The sequence below is a fragment of the Struthio camelus genome, chromosome 4, assembly GCF_040807025.1.
Source record: "Struthio camelus isolate bStrCam1 chromosome 4, bStrCam1.hap1, whole genome shotgun sequence".
Classification (NCBI taxonomy): domain Eukaryota; kingdom Metazoa; phylum Chordata; class Aves; order Struthioniformes; family Struthionidae; genus Struthio; species Struthio camelus.
This window is the reverse complement of record NC_090945.1, coordinates 21,709,051-21,717,031: the sequence shown is the minus strand read 5'-3', so window position 1 is coordinate 21,717,031 and position 7,981 is coordinate 21,709,051. Positions and strand designations below refer to the sequence as shown.

The window sequence follows — 7,981 nt, the reverse complement described above, 5'->3', positions numbered from 1 at the left end:
GATTAAAGACCACGGACTTTTAATATATTAAAACAACAGGTTTTTGTTGGTGAAAGCCATCTAAGGGCACCTTTTTGTTAGAACGTCACAGTTGGTTAAACAAGAGGCAGCTATTACAAATGCCTTTAAAAAAAAAAAAAATCAAGGTTTTACAACGGTTTTAACAAAAGGGAAAACTGAGTCCATCTTTATCTCTCATATTAAGGAATGGAAGTAGTAACTTCATACGCTGTCTTCAGATTAAAATTTGCTCTTTCAGCCTGGAAAAGGATTGGTGATCCAAACAGTACGATTGGGATTTTCCCAGCTACATATTTTAATCTAATAGACAGCATTCTCTCCCCCTACAAACCTTACCTCTTTACAACCTCACACCATCACACCTACGACAACATTGTCACTAATAATTCTACACAGAGCACCCCTTGGAGCAAGAGGCAGAATTTTGAAATTAACACAGTTTCTGAAGCCAGTGACAGTACAGACTTTGGCCAGGAATACTGTTTTCTAAAGGTGACTGATAATTTTTCAATGATAATAGGTAACAAACATCAGAAGTTCCAGCATATCTCATGGAGATCAATCTCATGCTCATTTTGCCTGTCCCAGCAGGCCAAACTGCCACCAGCAAGGACATAGCTTAACTTTCAGAAAGCCTACACAATCCTACAGTTATTTCTCTGCCCAGGTCTGCACTGGGCAGAGAGCCTGTCCCCTTCTCACTTCCTCTGCATGTGGTAAAGTGTATTTAATGTTCACATGCATGGTCAGATCCTGATTGGCCTCCTGGAAGCCTGATGACCTCTTTGGAAGGGTACAGGCACCTTCACAGTGATTACTAACATTTCACATGGTTAGCAATGTCAACAGAAAACATGGCAAATCCTGAAAGAGGTGGTCTACGGGCTAAGATGCTGTCCATCGAATTCCACCAGCGAGATCCAAGTATGCCTCTGTCTGAAACTGGTGATTAGGAAAATGAACTACATACATATGCATAAATGGTCCACTGTGGCAGCACAATATTAGACTCTGCTGCACTGGAACAAAGTGCCTTCATTAAATTTCTATGATAAATATCTCCCTTGCACTGCTGCAATTATCAAAGGCCTTGATTAGGGATTGATTTGAATGCAAACAGCATAACTGACCCAGGAGAAAAGATGAATGGCCAATAAAGCCCTTAGATAAGTGTCTTGCAATACATGGTAGCATGAGGAAACGTTAGCCGTCATGATTTATTATTTTGCCACTCTCCTTCAAATGAAAATAAGGAGATTTGCTTTTATTACATACAGTGCTTACCATTTTCCAGCATATGAAGCCTTTTTAAACAGTCTTCAAAAGTTGTGAACTGGGCCATCTAGCTTAGCCCATGCTAAAATCATGCTATGTATTAGCTGGGACATAAAAAATTGTAATGAACGTTTGCCTAGAACCCCTTTTATAAACAACAATAAACAATAAGTATAAGACTGCTGGAATAACACTTCAGTTTCTTGTCACTTCCTATTAAAGAGGAAAAATGAAGTACAAAGCCAGAACTTTATGAACTACTGAAACCCAATTTCTGAAACACTTTTAAGTGTACTGAACTCTCCACACTGTGTATCAAATGCTAGGGAAATCTTTGCTTTATCTGCCACAGTTTAGTCCCTGCATGGACTAACGTTGATAACAGTTAGCTTTTCTTTTGTGCTTTTCATCTTCAAATGGTCCTATGCATATCATCTAACACATCTCCTCAGCTCTCTGTGAGACAGAGGAGTGAGTTTCTCATTATCCCCATCTGAAAGATGAAGAAATTCAAAAGTGAGGCAAAGACTTAGAACACTTAATCATAACACGTCTGAGCAGTTTTAGATTTGGGTTTAGCTGGATCCCTCAGGTGGGATTAAAGGGACAACACCTTATCCCTCCACCCTGCAGCACCTCCCTTGGCCCTCACCTGTTGGGAGCTGAGCAGCTGTAGGTCGACCCTAGGCCAGGCCATTTGCACGGCCTGTCTTTTTCCCTAGGGCCACGGTCTCTGAGACGCCTACAAAACTCGTGGGGTGGCCGAGCTCTGCAGCACAGGATATTTGGGTGGGGTGATCCCCCAAGGCTAGGCCCAGCAGACAGTGGAACACCATCAGGGCAGCTTCACTGTGGCCCTTCTGCCACAGATTTCAAAACTGTCCCAATAAAAAGGAAAGGGAAGGCTCATTGCCCCCGACCCGCAGTCTTCGCTCCTGAGATTGGCCTGTCCTGAAGTTTATTTTTTGATTTAAACTCATGTTACTTCCCTGCCCCAAGGTACTTGATGGGGCCATATCTCAGGAGGCGGCCTGGGACAGTCTCCTTTGAAGTTGCACCCAAAACAAAGTCATTCGTCTGGACACCTAATCCCCTCAAGCTAAGGGGAAGGACAGACCCAGGAGTGGGGGAAACCCATCCTGCATGAAGAAAACAGGGTATATGGGGGACCATTTGAATATTCACACTAAGGAAAGCTGATCCGTGTGCCCTTATCGATGATGTCCTAGCTTGGAAACTGAAGGTGGAGAGAAGACATGTGGCACAGTTCAGTGTTAAAGAGGAGCCGTAACTTGCGGTCCTGGCAGGCTAGACGTTGTACCACAGAGACCATGGCATGTACACCGCGTGACCGCGGACCACCCTTGCTCCGTGGGAGCTGGCTACTGCCTACAGCTCTGCTGAGCTGAGCAAAGAGGGTACAGCTGTGCTGAGCTGAGCAAAGAGGGCAACGATGGCACGGAGGTCACAAGGAAAGTGCAAGTGTGCCAGGATGACACAGCATGAAGTGGGGAGAAGAGCATGGGAAAGCACTTAACAAGGTTTGAACGTGAAAAGCAAAGAGCAAGGGAATAACCTGCCCTTCTTGTACACGTGAGGAAAGAACAAGGAATAGCGGGCTTAAATTGCATCATGGGAGAATTAGTAGATTTTGGGGCATGCTAACCAACAGGAGGAGTATGCAACGAGCGGAGCAGACTGGCTGACAAGAGGCGGAATTTTCAAAAATAAATTTTGTGCGAGTACAAATGAAAGTTTTTCAGGTAAGAGTGGTGTGCATATCATGTGAGCAGCCTAAAAATATGTAATATCCTTAGCTATGCTCTTCCACACATCTGAGGGCTGGGGACTTGTAAATGAATTGTTGTCACTTGGCAAATTTAACTAGCTTTTGCAAAATTACTAGTATTTTGAAGATTTCATATTTATCTAAAAATATTTATTCTCACACATCTCAATGAAGGAGTAGCCTGAAGTGTTTTAAATCCCTGGGACGAGATGAGAAAAGATTTACAAACAAGACAGGAACTGTAAAGAACTTTCAAATTAGGAGAATACGAATTGCACCAAAGAAGCACACAGTAAAGAGAGTTAATAAACACAATAAAACATGGCACCTATTGTTTTAATTTGTGAGCTTGCCTTGCAAAGGCTAGTCTCTAGCCTGTTTTTCTAATTTTGCTAATATACCCAAGAACAACCAAGCTAACGCAATTAGCTAATGCAATTACCTAAAACTACAACATCTATCTTACCTTTTAAAATAGCTGATGATGGATGAACGACACTGACTGAAAAGTAAAGAGATTAATAGCATTACTTTAATTTGTCATAGATCATTAGGGAAGTCTGCTCATTTCCCAGTATACATTACTATACTGCTCAAGGTAAGATTCCACAGACTGACATTGTTCCTAACTCAAACTCAAATAATTCTTAAAAATATTAAGAAAAATATTTTTGTTTCCCATTAGAAATGGGGGTGATTTACATAAACTTGACATTGACCAAGTGTCATGAAAAACATACACTTGCCCCCTTTGCATCATGTCGGGTTTGTTTCTAATGATACCATTTCAGTTTCTAAGGCTAGCAACCACTCGCTTCTTATAGTCACTTAACGCATTTCTTTTACGTAGCGAAAAATAAAACTCTAAAATACCCTCACTATATAGTCTGTATCAAACTAAAATAGAATGAGATTTTTTTTTTTTGTTAAGTATGTCACTTCTGCTGTAAAAGGAAAAAACTCTCAAACCTGAGACCCCAGACTTGGCAAGTCTTCTTTTCTTTGCTATCACCTCAACTCTGCACGTTTATTAAAAGTGAGACAGTTATAAAGTAAAAGCATCTTCAATCTAGTCAAAAATAACTCAGACAGACAGCAAGCTGTGCTGTTTGGCATCTAACAAACACTTGCGAAGTTAAACGTTTGCTTATCCCTCCCAGTGATTCTGAGTGAATACCTGCCATCAGCTTGGAGAGCGAGAACAGGATGCCAGGCAGCAGTTTGATCTGCAACAAGAAAATGCAAGAGACTAAACTTAAATATGAATGCTGGTTCAGAGTGGAGCATATTCTCGGTCTAGAACGGATGAATACCGTGTGAGGAGAGTTGGGCAGTCAGGCTTTGGAAAACCTGTCTTCCAATTTTGACCCTTGAGCACCACCAGTGAGATTGCAGTAGGTATGAAAACCATATCAGGCTTTGCATACTGAACGTTAGGGACTTCTAGAAAGAAAAATATCTCAACAAAAAATCTGAATACCAGCTTAAGTCGTGTTTTGTTTCAAAGGCACTTAAATCAATGTCCGCTGCTTTTTATATTGGTGCACCTACAATTCCAGGACAAAGAAAGAGTGGTTTAAACAGTACCAGAGAATCTACACAAGCAAGTTGTAGTTACGGACTCCATTTAGTCCAATTACAGAGTAAAAATGTGAACTAAAACAAAGTTAGGTGTCTTTTAAATGTGCCTGCATAAGATAGAGCCTTAAAGTTATAGGCTCTCACTATCAGGTACTGCTAAATCTAACTAGTATTAACTAAACAATTTTGGCAATTTGAAAGGTTCAAGCTATTTGGGGCAATTCCAATTAAAAAAAAATATGAAAGTAACATTAAACACAGGCTAAAACAACATCAGTCACATGGTTACCTGACAGGACAGGAGAGACCTTTTCACATTATGAAATGGCTACTTCCAGCGCACCCTAATACATCTTTACTCCACGTCCAAACCAACTTATAGGCAAAGTAGCAACGTAACTCTTCAGTTGAACAAGGAATGCTCTCCAAATACATTTAACATATAAAAAGATACAAAAATAAGCTATTTTAAAAGAATCTCTCTTCTGAATTTTCAGAAAGACTTGTGAGTTATGAAATCTGGTCAACGATACCAAGAATCCTGATGCATCCAGAGACTGCAGTGATAATGATATATGCCTTAAGTATCCGAGTTTCTATCCCTACTTCAAAAGGGAGGTAAAAAGTGAGGTAACTAGGCAATGTATCAAAACAAGTTTAGTTTATAGCAAAGAACGTTTTTATTTTATAGAACTGTTACCATCATTAAAATTGAAAGGTAGAAACAATTCCATCTTGAAAAAGAGCTGAAAAATATTTATTTAACGCAGGTTCGTAAAAGTAAGCATCTGATCTGAGAACTTGCCAATAAAGACAATTACGATAGGTAGACCTACCTGCTGTCATTAAACTCAAACATTAAGGTAGCAAGAAGCAGCCAGAACCATCTGAGCAACGTTACTACGGAACATGACGAAGGACTCCAAAAACCACGACACGTAGTTGGGCCCCACCTGGTACTCCTGGTCCCTTTCACAGGCAAGATGGGTCCTTTGGAAAAACAGTTCTTTTTGCAGTTCCACTGCTCATTCTGTATCAAGTAACTACTCTGCTGGTTTTCAGAATTTGTTACAATAGACTGAAAGTGCAGTCATGTTTTTGGATGACTTGTTTCAGGTTGAACTGAAACACCTTTATTAAAGTCTCAGACGTACCAAATCCAAAACGAGGCTGAGGTTTTAGTGGCATATTTTATTTACAGTGACTTCCTTGTAAGGACAACTGGAACAATGCCCCACAGTAGTGCCTCACCTTAAATACTCTGATACCTTCTGGACCCCAAGGACAATACAGGCAACACAAGGTTTGTTTCTGTGAATGAAATAAGCGTCAGCAAAGAATTCTCTTGCTTGGATTTTCAAAGCCTCCCTTTCCAGGGAGTCCCCAGTTTCAAGAAACTCCATTTGCCAGCTACAAATGGTTACTTAAAATGCCTCTTCAGATGTCTAAAGCAAGCGCACAAAAACACCCCAGCAATTGCTGGAGATAAAAGCAGTGCAGCTGTGTTAACCTATCTAGCTATGAGAGGGAGGGTTTGGTAAGTCAGGGACAACGTAAGGGTCATATAGTTTCTAACAACTAGGCAGGGCTAGAGATGTGTCAATCTCTCCTGTTGCGTAATATGATTAAATATGAATTGAAGTAGGGACTGGAGTCCAGATCTTCCCCTCGTCACAGTATTTCCCTTAAAGCTCAGGCTACACAGTCATTCGCAGGTTCTCTCGTAGGTTATGCGAATAAATATTCACATATTTTATACTACCTGAGCGGGCTCCTCAAAAACACCCCTTTTCAAACTAGGCATCGCTGAGAGAGTTCCCAAGCTCTGAAGACACAAGTGCAAAAAACTGAGGAGAAAAGATACGATGGCATTCTCACATCTTGGTGCTCTAACCAACAAGCTTTTAGAATCAAAACCATGCATGCCATTATTGCTTGTGGTCATCTTAGGAAAGGCTTCCCTGATTTTTTTTAGGGAAAAATCCAAACTCTTAAATAAAAAAGCTCATTTATGTTTGCCTTTTTTTTTTTTTTCACCCTCTTTTGTAGAGAGAGGTCTCACTGAGCTTGGTGCCTGGGTGAATTCAGCAAGCAGTGTGTCAGATGTGCAGGGACTTAGCTTTGGGCTGTGAATGACAGAGGCCAGGGCAGCGAGGTTAGGTACTGCACTACGGACTGTTCCCTTGTGTTTATAGCCTGTTGCCTGCCTGCCTGCCTGCCTCTGCTATGCTACAATAGCTCCTTTCACGCTCTGTGGGTGAGCTTTTCACTGCCTCGAGATGAGCTCCTTCGGCTTCACCTATGCAAGATTCGGGCCCCTGCTTTTACACTCACTCCCAAGGGAAACGACATTTGATGTGGCTTGCGCTCAACCCGTGCTTTGTCTCCTTTCACTTCAGCAAGCATCACAGAAAGGACATCTTCCCATCTTCAGTTTTGTAAGTACTCAGGGCAGTCATTGACCCCAACCTGATGTATACTACTGCCAGCCATTAAGAGTCCGCAGCAACAATAATCGTAATAATAACAGTCAGGCTATTTTTTAATACTCAGAAACGCACTGATTTCTCTGTGCTTCAGGGCTTGTACCCCAACTTGGGTATGCTCTCAGGGTCTGCAGGGCGGATCTGCCCTCAGCCACTGCAGTCCCAGGTGTGAGGGACAAGACTGACTCACATCCCAGGAGCAGCTGTGGCCAATGCAGAGCTGTAGCTCTGCATTTTTTCTGTCTTCTTGTTTCCAGCCTCCTCTCTCACCACCTATTTAATTCCAGATCCACTTCCGCACTCTGGAGCAGCTCCGCACCCAGGACAGGAGTAGCAATAACTGCTGTGGGAATATATTTTTTCTTGGAGGAGGGAGATGTGCTCAGTTTTACACCACTTGTATGCTACACGGTGTCTAAAATCTTGCTCCCCGCACAAACATAAATGAATCAGCAAAAAATAAATATGGGAGACCTTAACTGGATTAGCTAACCAACAGTTCGAAAAGAAATCCAGCTTGAAGCACTTAACGTTGATTTTTCAAGCCACAGCCCTTGATTGCTATGATTGCTACAATTGTTCTGAGGTTTTCCTGGCCATTTACTACTACAGAACAACAAGATAATTGAGCAAGGCGAACGCAAAGCATAGCGACAGGAAAAAAAAACACTTTCCAGCATAAGCTTTGCAGCTAGAGGCCAACTTGCCACCCACGATGCAATGTCTAGCCCCAATGGCAACATACCAGCTCAACACTTAGCAGCAGCAGCTGAAAAACACGGATTCCCCAACCACTTCCACTGCCCCAAGCTCAGCTACATAAAATCAA

The 7,981-nt window shown here is 41.8% G+C and overlaps 1 long non-coding RNA gene across 1 annotated transcript; it reads right to left on the bottom strand.

Moving 5' to 3' along the window:
- Positions 1-3,551: 3,551 nt before the first annotated feature.
- LOC138067038 (uncharacterized) lies at positions 3,552-5,957 on the bottom strand. Its single transcript, XR_011140707.1, has 3 exons — positions 5,918-5,957; positions 4,263-4,311; positions 3,552-3,587 (listed from the first exon to the last, which is right to left on the bottom strand). It is a non-coding gene; the product is annotated as an uncharacterized lncRNA (long non-coding RNA).
- Positions 5,958-7,981: the final 2,024 nt, after the last annotated feature.